This window comes from Peromyscus californicus, unplaced genomic scaffold, assembly GCF_007827085.1.
Source record: "Peromyscus californicus insignis strain IS unplaced genomic scaffold, ASM782708v3 Scaffold_8__1_contigs__length_139910024, whole genome shotgun sequence".
Lineage (NCBI taxonomy): Eukaryota > Metazoa > Chordata > Mammalia > Rodentia > Cricetidae > Peromyscus > Peromyscus californicus.
This window is the reverse complement of record NW_026294606.1, coordinates 47,316,917-47,327,717: the sequence shown is the minus strand read 5'-3', so window position 1 is coordinate 47,327,717 and position 10,801 is coordinate 47,316,917. Positions and strand designations below refer to the sequence as shown.

At 45.7% G+C, this 10,801-nt stretch overlaps 1 protein-coding gene across 1 annotated transcript in view; it reads left to right on the top strand.

The window, feature by feature from the left end:
- Positions 1-1,963: 1,963 nt before the first annotated feature.
- Positions 1,964-10,801, top strand: part of Gli3 (GLI family zinc finger 3) — a 273,000-nt gene continuing 264,162 nt past the window's right edge. The window contains exon 1 of the mRNA XM_052728011.1: positions 1,964-2,104. The gene's annotated coding sequence lies outside the window, so the exon portion shown is untranslated. The remainder of the gene's footprint in view (positions 2,105-10,801) is intronic.

Below are 10,801 nucleotides of genomic sequence, written 5' to 3'. Positions count from 1 at the left end.
TCACACACTTTAACGTTTTATAATTTTACAGGTATGATCTCACTGGAAATCCACAGCCATCCTGGGACTTGGGAGGATTGGTATTTCTTACACTCACCCACAGATGGGCTCAGAGCCTAAAGAGGCTCAGAGAATGCTCCCGGGCCTGAGCCCAGTTATTGAGGGCAGAGTCAGGGTTACCTCTTTTTTTCTGAGATTCCTGCACTCAGTGAAGGTTGTCCTCCCCGCCCCCTCTTTTTTTTTTTTTTTTTTAAAGAGTGTTTTAGTGAAGAGAAAGCTTAAAACTGGCTGAGCAGTGTCTTGACGGAGCCCTACTTCATTTCCACTGTTTCTACCCTGAAAGCTTAAGTCACTGTCTGCTTTTTGTCTTTGTGATAAGCAACAAGTTTCCGGAAACAAATAACGAATACCATTGTCAATTCCTTTTAAAAAATTTCTTCACTTAAGCATGCGAATCTCAAAATATTCTTCAAATTATAATAGCTATTCATCCACCCACTCTGTGCCTTCAAGACAGCCGCCACAGAGCATCCAGAGCACCAAGGCACTTCTGGCTGGGTAGGTGGGCCGACTGCTTACTCCGGGATTCTGGAATGTCTCTCGTGTTTTCTTCTTTCTTCCTCCCCCTTGACATCCTCCCTTTCAAGTTACAGGTTGGGGTGAGTACCTTGAAGGGGAGAGAGAGATGAGTGTGGACCGGCCGGTTGAAGGATGGCAAGGCATTTTGAAGTAATATGGACCCCGAAAAGAAATCAAGGACAGGCACTCGGCATCTTAAGAACAAGCACCCCGTTTAATTCCAGGGTCCTAGCTCGGGTCTTTGTGTCCTTTGCAAAGTGGCCCATGGGGACATCAGGCTGTGTAGTGAGACTTCCCACTTCCCAAACGCAGATGAATGCAAACGGGTAGGAAAGTCCTGAACTTTCAAAAGCATCATCCCGCGAGAGGAAGTTTCAGGCTTGGCCTAGGGAAAAGTACCAGGAGGTGTGCGGGGGTGGGGCAGTGGTGATCTGAGAGGTCTCCAGACAAGGAAGGGGAGTCCAACCCGAGAGCAGGGAAAGCCAAGTGAGAAGGCATGGGCGCAGCGCCGGGCAGCGCGCGATCCCCGGCTTCTCGGCTGCGCGGGAGCGCAGGCCCGGAGGGCTCGGGTGACATCACCCGCGGGCCCCTTCCTCCTGCCGGGTGGGTGGGGCCTGGCGCGCCGCGCGGGCGCGGGGTCAAGGAGGGGGAAGAGGAGGAGCAGGCCTGGATGTGTCTGTGTGAGGACCCGGGAGGGGCGGAGGCGGTGGAGCGCGTGGCTCCCGGCTGCCCGCGCCAGCCCTGCCCGGCCCGACGCGCGGCCTCAGTGGCGCCCGCAGCGCAGCGCACCGGGATCCGCGCGCGGAGCGGGACCCCGCCGGGCGCGGCCTGGAAGGAGCGGGAAAGCAAAGTAAGGCGAGCAGTACTCCCAAGTTTTTCCCAACTTCGCCCCCTGCGGCGGCGGCGGCGTCCCGCTGCTCGGCGCGTCCCCAGCGCTCCCCGGAGTGGCGGAAATTAGAGGGACGGGCGGGGGTGGGGGCGCGCGAGGGAAGAAGGAGCGGGGAAAGAGAGGAGAGTCTGGCCACATCTGTGAAAACTTGGGGAAGGAGGGCGGGGAAGAGGAGGAGCGCAGGAGCGCGCAGAGGGGAGCGCGAAGGCCGCGCGCAGCGGAGCTCAACTTTTGCAACCCGGGCGCTCGGCCTGGACGGGCCCTGGTCGCTGAAAGTCGACTTGACGGTCGGGGGCTCCTTTCTTTCTCTTTCTCCTCCCACCCGCGGTTGAACCAAATCAGAACTGTCACTCAGGGCCGGTGACTCAGAGGGATCAGATTACAGGATCCCTGAAACTGATGCGCGGGCTGCAGCGGCGGGAGGGAGCGGACCGGGCCGCGCCGCCGGCGCCCGCACACTCGCCCGCCCGCCCGCCGCTCCCCGCCGCGCCCGCTCGCCCCGCCGCCCGCCCGCGCTACACCATGCCCGCCGCGGCCGCACACTGCGACCAGCCGGGTCATCCACGGTAGCTCGAGCCGCCCGCCGCTCCGCCGGCGCGGGTCTGTGGATTTGGGACCTGACAGCCACAGCCGCAGGTACGTCCCGCCCGAAGTTCTTTGTTTTGCGGGCCCCCGCAGCCCGCCCTGTCGAGCCGCCGCGCGGCGTCGGTGCAGCTTCCGTGCGCTCGCGCCTTCCCGCGCTCTCGGGGTCTGGACTCGGCGCTCCCGAGACGGACTGCAGACCTCCGGCCCCAGGGCGCGCGGACGAAGTTTGCAGCCGCGGCGCCTGCGCCTACTCCTCGCCAAGTGCCGCGCAGAGCTGGGGGCGCCTGGAGCTGCGGCTGGTCCTCGAGCCGCGGCAATCCGCAGCTCCACTGGCGCGCACCGCCTGGGGATGCGCGGGGCCGCTGCTGCCCGGCTCGCCCGGGTCCCGCCTTCACTTCTGAGGGTGGGGGTGCTGCGGGGTGAGCGGATGGAGGGCGCGCCTCCGCGGTGGGAGAGGAAAAGTGAAAGTTGTACCATCTGTGGGTGATTTGGAATTCTGTCTCTTCCTTTCCAGAGGTAGGGCAGAAAGAAAGAAAAAAGAAAGGAAGAGAAGTAGCCGTGGCCCTTGCGGTAATCACTTTAGAGGCCGAATTTGCAGAGAGCAGAGTTGGGTATGGATCACTGTATACTCTGCTAGGAACACTTAACTTTCTGGAGTTGCAACGGGGCCTGGGGATGTGGAGTTAATATTGATCCTAAACTTGAATAGTTAGGTGGTGAAGCGACTTTTCAGCAGATGGCCACATGCCCTCACACTCGGCCTAGTCTTTGCTTATTATCCTTCGGTGAACTTTGTGCCTGTGTCCCGGAGTGCACCTTTTTGAGTACCACGCCATCCCTAGGCTTCCTTAGTTATGTGTGTAAAGACCACTTAGGGAAGTTTGCTGCACCGAGTTTACACCCGCCCCCACCCCCCCAAACTTGGTTGTAGACTGCGAGATAGATTCTGGCCTCGGGTACAGTGCTCATGGCCCTCTGCCAGTTTATATGTACATATATTTATGTAAAACATTTTCTCCCAGCTCTGTGCCAGCTGTTCCACATTTTCCAGCTGCCACTTCAGTTTGAAATGATGGACTGTCGTCCTCAAGTAAAAGAACCCTTCAGTTCGAGGTATGGAGGGCCGGCCGCTGTGCAAATACAGGGGCAGTGCCATTAGCCCCGCTGGTATTATTAGTTCCAAAAAACACCTCCTGCCCTTCTTTTCCTCCCGTCTCCACAGTTACAGCTTTCTACAGCCCAGTACGTGCACTGTTGAAAATTCAAGTGATTAGGCCCCCTCTTTTTCTAAATGATTTTTGTGCAGAACTTGGATGAGGCCATTTTTTTCTTTTTCTTTCTTTCTTCTTCCTTTTTTTTTTTTTTTTTTAAAGATTCCTGAAATATGTGTCTGGTGGGAACAACTTCTAGAAAAAGAGTTGCAGCTTGAGAGCATTGGGCATGGCTGGGGGAAGGGGGGCTGTGCTATGCCATCTGAAATCATCTCATTTTAGTCTATTTAAGGGGAGACACTTCGTTCATTCTCCTCATGTCATAGGCTTGTACTGTTTGATGTCTTCACGAGTTATAGACTGAATTCTTCAAGAACTGGCCTAAAGTATTAATTTTGAGTATTTATGTAATTGCTCTGTAATTTGAATAGGTGCCTTATTGATTGATTCCCGTAATTATTTCATTTGGGTTTTAAATTAAAAATTAATAATAGTCTGACAGTTTCTTAATTACATGTGTCAAGATTATTTTGAAGCAGGAAAATGCTATGTTTTAAAATAGTGAAATAACCTCAGAATCACTTCATTTTTCTAAGGCAGAGCAGTATTTCAGTGGAGAGGCTATATTAAAGCAGTGGTGGTTGGTTTTAACAATGTAAACTGTTCAGAGTAGCTGCAGAATTTGTTTATGTTAGGAAATATTGGCCTTAACAATCTGGTCCACAAGCTCTGTGGCCAGTTAGATTATAGTCAGACCTTAAAACAAACATAAAATAACATTTAAATGAGCTGAAATTGCATATTTATACAGAGCAGAGAGTTTATTTTACACTAAAAGCTATTTAATTAGAAACTCTCCGCCTAAGGGGAGATCCTTTCAGGGTATGTAATTCTTAAGTCAGCCCAGGGAAGCTTTTGGTTTAAGATGCATGAATAAGTTCAATGTGAGAGGTGTCTAGTGAAATTTCACACAGGCAGAAACACTTTAAAAGATATAGATTGCTTTATTGCTAATAGACGGGCAGGTTGAGCTCAGATGCCTACCAATTCCCCTTGCTTTTTACATGCTTGTAGTCCTTGATTGAACTCGGGTGTACATACAGTTTTTTATTGTGTGTCTAATTTGCCAAGGACCATAGACAGAAATGAGAAAATTCAGCACTGATGAAAAATGGCTCTTTTTGAGTTATTTCATTACTTACTTAATGAAAGAATTGTTAATTTAACAATTGGATTCCAGAGCCTAAAAGTTGAACTCTCCTTTGTTTGGAAGCCGGCGAAGTTTTCTTAATTACCTGCACGCTGTAAGAGTTACAGACTTCCTCTGGGCTTAGCCATTTAGAAGTGAGTCCTGTGTAAGGCATGCTGCTTGCTGCATTCCCCTCCCCGCTTTCTGAGGACAGTTTGGAAGCTTATGAAAGGAAACACTTTAATGATCATTGTTGTATGCACTCACTTATATGGAGACAGTAATGTTCTAAGAAAAACCAGTCTCGAAGAAGTGAGTCAGTGAGTCATGAAATGCTCAAGAAAACCTTAGTAATGGAATGTTAATGCTTTTAGACTATAGTAGATTATCTTAAAAGTCAGACTTTTCTTTTTTCCGCAATTGTTGTAAAGCCCTAGCTGCAGAGTTCTTTGAAGGAGGTTTTAGTTCTTCTGGCATGCATAGTCTGATTTGTTTTGGAAGATTCAAGGAATTTTCTGCCAACTTTTATATCGAGAGGCAATCAAAATGCTGAAATGGCTACAGAACAGATACATATATGTATTTGTTAAACAAAAGGTTCTCTAATAATGATTTCAGGTTGTCTTCTCATTAAAGCCCGGGAGAATCTGCTGCCCTTCACTTGACGTTGTCATTTTTCTACATGGAAATTGATCTGTTCTACTTTCAAAGCAAATAAAAGCAGACACTAAACAACAACAGGGCCGAGTGCCGCTGCAAACTTTCTCAAGTACTTTTCAGTGTATTTTTCATCTGTACTTTTATTTGATGGGCCTGTGAAATAGAGCTGTAGACTGGTGAAGACTTTAAATGAAATTTCACACTTTGATGATTTTTTTTTAAACTTTGATATATTGACAGCAAAAGGAGCTGCAGAGCTTTTATATAACTTGAGCAGTAACGCCAAGCAGCAGTCAAACGTCTCCATGCATTTGTGTTTAACTGCAGAAGAAAAACATGTCCATGGGCAGTGGAGGTTCTTATCAACCCCCTAATCCCAGATCCCAGCAAACCTTGAGGGCATGCCTCAGATCTTGCTGAAGTCACTGTGGACTCTCACAGTTTGCAGATTAAATATGCTATGTGTTCCTGGCTCCAGCAACGGTTTTATGAGCTCACTAAGCTTCCTGTCTTAGGATCCTTTTCTTAAGTTTTTAGGGTCTGCTGAAGGCTATGCTGTCTGAAGTAAGTGGTCCTTGTTAATTTAGAGACTCTTTCCATATTTCATTCTCTCTTTAAAAATTGCCAAATTTATTATTTTTAAACTGAAAAGCTAATTATGTCGGGGGAAGGGAGGAGAGCTGCTGGAAAGAAGCTGTGTGTGCAATGTCTTTATGAGCTCATTTGTTTGCAAACTTGGTGTGTTGTCTCCATTGTTTTACACTTTCCCTTTGCCTGGCCCCTGAAAAGTAGACTTTTTCCATTTGAAATACTAAGTGCACAATAGTTCTGTGCACGTTCCTTAGCTGCCACTGTGGTATGTGTGTGTGTGTGTGTGTGTGTGTGTGTGTGTGTGTGTGTGTGTGCACGTTTGTTTCACTGAAAGTGTTTTTTGTTCTGGTTGTGTATATTTCAACCCGACAAAATGTCTCAGAAAATCTATGGCTTTCTAAAGAAGCTGAATGAAAAAGCCATTACATAGTTAATAAGGTGGCACTGGGACATTGCGGCCCCCTCTTGAAAGGCAACATTGTATTGCGTTCCATGTCTGCCTCTGTGGTATCTGTAAGCTATATCCTCTTAGATGGTGTGCTAGCATTTTGTGTACTAGTCATAATTAAAAAAGAAAATACTTACATCATTGTCCAGCACCATGTCATGTCATTCCCAAGAGAACCCAAGCCAATTTTGTGTTTAAAGGTTATTCAATGAATGAAATCGTGAAAGCCCATTTGTCAAAGTACTGCATGGTTTCTGTTCGTTTTCAAGCCCCAAATTCATTGTCTGCCCTAGCCCAGCCATTAGTCATCAGTGTATTAGTGCTGCCTTCAGGCCATGCTGCCCAGCACTTCTTCACACTATTACAGCTTTGAAAGTGTACTCTGTCGACTTGTAGAATTACTGCTCTGATTTCCGCTTGGCTGGTTTGAGGTAAGTCCCCTCCCTCCCTTCTAGCTGACTGTAATCCTTGCTTTCTTTCAAAGCTCCTTTCCAGAGATTTAGAGGAAAACTTTCTTAAGGACCCTGTTGGCATCCTCCCACGGTTTTGTTGCAGCATGCACTATACATTTAAATTGTACCTGAAGTAAATTGGATTGGGTTGCAGGCCTGAAAACAGTTAGAGGGGCCTTGGCTTTGCTTTGGCGGGGAGGGGTGGTATAGCAATAACTATACACAACGTACTTGTGTATCTGTGTAATTTTTATGTTCTGGAATTAGTTCAACAATCAGGGAGAAGTGCCATTCTTAAGTCCCTGTTGAAATAACTTTAAAATGTGTAAGTGTATTTGCTTATTTTAAAGCAAGGTTTTTTAAAAAAATGGAAGACTCACTAATTAGATGAAAGATAAGTTCAAATTTTATTAATGAATTAATGAATGAATGAGGCAGTTAAGCTCTGTTACTGATTACATTTTGTGTTTTTTTTTAAAAGAAAGATTTATTAGTGTGTGGAGAAACCTCATCCAGCAGCTTTGAAATGAAGCCAGAATGACTCGAGATGTATGGAAACCTGCAGTCCACTGGTCAGACACGTGGACCAGACCATGCTACTTCAGGACAAGGCTTGCTGTTTGAGCTGTGAATGCTCCAATAGATTTCCACACCAAAGAGTCTCATTGAGGGTGTGGGTAGCAGTTGATGATGCAGGTTAGATGGACAGTCCTGTATATATAAAAGGTGAAGGAGGTCAGTTGGAGAATGTTGTTTGAGTTAGAAAGTTTACAGGATAAGTGGCCCACGGGTAGTTAATTGTTATAAAGTAGGCTGTACATCTGAAAATTCCTAAAGTTTGAAAATGTGGCTTTTAAAATTGAAGTTAAAATTTGACTATCAAAACTTTAAAAATTAGGAGAATAGTATTGAATGAAAACAAGCTGAGTGTCTTTAGTTTGTCTGTGGCTGATGTTAATACCTAAATATCAGTCTCATTTGTGTGATTTAATGGTGTGGTAGCTCATGCCTGTAGTCCTAACACTTGGAAGGCTGAAGCAGGAGGATTGTCACAAGTTTCAGGTGAGCCTGGGCTTCATAGTCCATTTTAGGCTGCCTGGCGTACAGTGTGAGAACCTGTTTCAAACCATAACAACAACAAAAAGTCAATTATTTAATTACTCATAGACCATGCAGTCTGTCTCCTTAAGCTTTATTTCAAAGGTAGAGGATTCTAGGATCCGTAAGTTATGTACGTTCTATGAAAACAGCAAGTTGTTGTTTTTTTTTTTTTCTGCTGCTATGCAAACATTCTTAATTCTTATAAGCCTCAGTGAAGCACTCATGATTTTGTGATATATATGGAGGTAGTGGGAAGATTGTGAATGAGAACTTATTTATAGATTGACATAGATGTTCAGATCTAGGGTTCTTTGGGAGGGAAGGTCTGGATCCAGCTGCTGCACAGGAAATTTTGGTGTCAGCTTGCTGCCCATCACTGCTTCTTCTTTAATGGCATCTGCTGTGCCCCCTGAATAGCCTGACCAAAGCACAGGAGGCTGGTGGCTGTGTGGGACTCAGAAGTGGTAATGAATAGTAAATGGAGGCCTCATCCTTCGCTCAGATACTATAAAATAACCTCTGGCAGCTGAAGTAGTAGCTTGTAATCTCTTACATCAACACCAGAAAAGGCACAAAAAATGTCATTTTGTGATTTTTAAGTGTAATAACAATGATTTCTTTCTCGTTGAATAGTCCTTTCAGTGATGGTAGTTAAATGTATAAATCTCCCTGTGTAGCCTTGGGTGTTCTGGAGTTCGCTCTGTAGACCAGGCTGGCCTCGAACTCTCAGAGATCCTCCTGCTTCTGACTCCTGAGTGCTGGGATTAAAGGCTTGCGCCACCACCGCCTGGCTTAAATATATAAATTTCTTAAAAGTTTAGATGTAGTTTATTTCTGAAAGCCAAATTCACTGAATTCAGTCAATTATTTCCCTGTTAGAGCAATTCCATTTTGGGATGTCTGTCAAAATACTGCTTATCTACAATGAGAAGCATCAGAAATGAAAGGAAGGAGGACTGAAAATAATAAACAGCAGGTTTGGGGATCCCTTGGTTTTTCCAAGGGGCAGCTTGGATAGATTTCAGCTTTCTTATTCGCAGATGAGGTTTTCTGCTCTCTTGACCTTGGGAAAAGTAATCCTATAGTGGTGAAATGATTGTATATTAAAAAATACGGTAGTTAAACATTAATGAAGGTTTCATGAAGAACGTATGAAGTTGGGCTTCCTTGTCTGCAGAAAGGAAGACAGTACAGACAGGAAGGGAGACAAGAGCTTAGGAATCTTGAGAAGTGTTGGTATGTCACAGAGGTTCTGCATAACTAATTGATTTTAAGTTCAGAAAGATACTTGAACAGTAGAAAACCTCAGGCACATTACAGACCGCTTAGGTTTCTTTCCATGTGTGATTACACAAGATAGGCTGAATTCTCTGCATTTTTCTTCATTGAACCTCCAGACTATTTTTCTCTTACAAAATTGATGAAAAGTTTTAAAGTCAGCATTAGCTTTGTCCTTCATGTTGAAAAAAAGTTCTCCTTCTCTCTCTGAAGGAATTATTTTCTTTAGGAAATGGGTTATTTAATAGCTCCGGGAAGGTATAAATATTAAATAGGATTTTTTCCCCTAAATGGTTGCTTCTTCCAAGATGTCCTAGTAGTAGAGGATGAGAGAACCATCACTCTTCAGTGATGGAGTGGAAGGCTGCCCCCCAAATCCCTTCTCAGCCTGGTTCATTGTGGAATTTTGAAACATTAACATACGAGGGAGACCATTCAGCTTAACACTGTCCAGGCAGGTGTGAATAAAAGCCTCATTCCCTGGAGCAGCAGATTCTTGAACTGCAGGGTGTCATTTCTCACATAGGCCTGCTCTTGGTGCTCATAGCCTGGTTATGCATTCTGGAGTGACGTCTTTCTGGTCTCTTAGGGCCTGTAGCTGTTCTAATCTATGAGAAACTGGTCAGGTTATCATCAGTCCAGTCTTTAGCTTAGTTGTTCTGAATCTTTAAATGCACTAAGAAAAAAACAAAAACAACAGCAACAACAACAACAAAAACAAACAGCAGAGTTATTGCCACAATTCAGGTAACAACAGTAAAACCAAGTGGATTAAGGAAATAGGTGTTGGCGATGTGCTACTGGTCTGTGACTGCCGGAGTTCCGTTCTGCCGTAGGCTCTAGGATGCTCAATTGTCACTTTAACCTTTGGCTTTAGTTAGCACTGGTGCTTTCTTTTGAAAAATGTTATTGTTCAAATTGTAAAGGAATCCCGAATACCTACGGTTTGGAGGTGCTACAGCCGAGAACTGCAAGGGGGAGAGGCTGCTTTATGCAGGTTTAAGAGCTGGGATTTAAAAATCTGTCTTTACAGGAAGCTTCTGTGTGATTAAGGTTGAGCTTCATGCAGGGCTTTCTGAGAGACAGTGAGGCTGTGTGTCTGCCTTGACCAGTCACAGCTCTCGCAGCATCTGTTTAGGGCAACTAAGGAAGGAGTCCAACCCCAGCCTGCTCTAAAGAATTCCCGTAGTAAATGGGCCTGTCTCTCTGAAGATGATCAGTCACTGTGAGGCAGCCCCTCTCCCTGATGGGGACTCTTTGAGAGGGCTTGAGGCATTTGTGTGAAAGTGCTTTGAAAAGGTAGCGTACCCCTCCCCTCGAAAATTCTCAGACTTGGTAAATGCTCCCTCCAACCCCCTTCACTTTCAGAGTGAACATACTCTACAAGCCTCATTCCTAGTGGCTTCAGGAAGCTTTTATTGCATGGTTTTAGGGGAGGTTGAGGCAGGTTCACAATTAGAATTTAGAAAAGAAAGGTGTACCTGCAGGCAAATTGCTAGTAGGGGAAGCAGTAGGTTTAGAATAGGGTCTGAAATTAATTGTGCTCCAGACTTTGGCCTCTGGGAAATTACCAAAGGTTTGGAATACTTGAATGAAAAAAGCCTTGGTTGCTTTGCCTCCAGGAAGGAGCTTTTATCCCTTTTTTTTTTTTAAACCTGTGAAACTTAAGACCTTAGAAGGCAAATGTTAGTTGTAGGCTTCCTGGGCGGCTGGTTGCCCCTACCTCTTTTGCTAGGACTCAGACTCACCCCCCCCACCCCCGAAGGTGGAAAAAACAGCAGGAAAAGTCAAGTGGTCTGCCTGCAATCCTGCATGTAA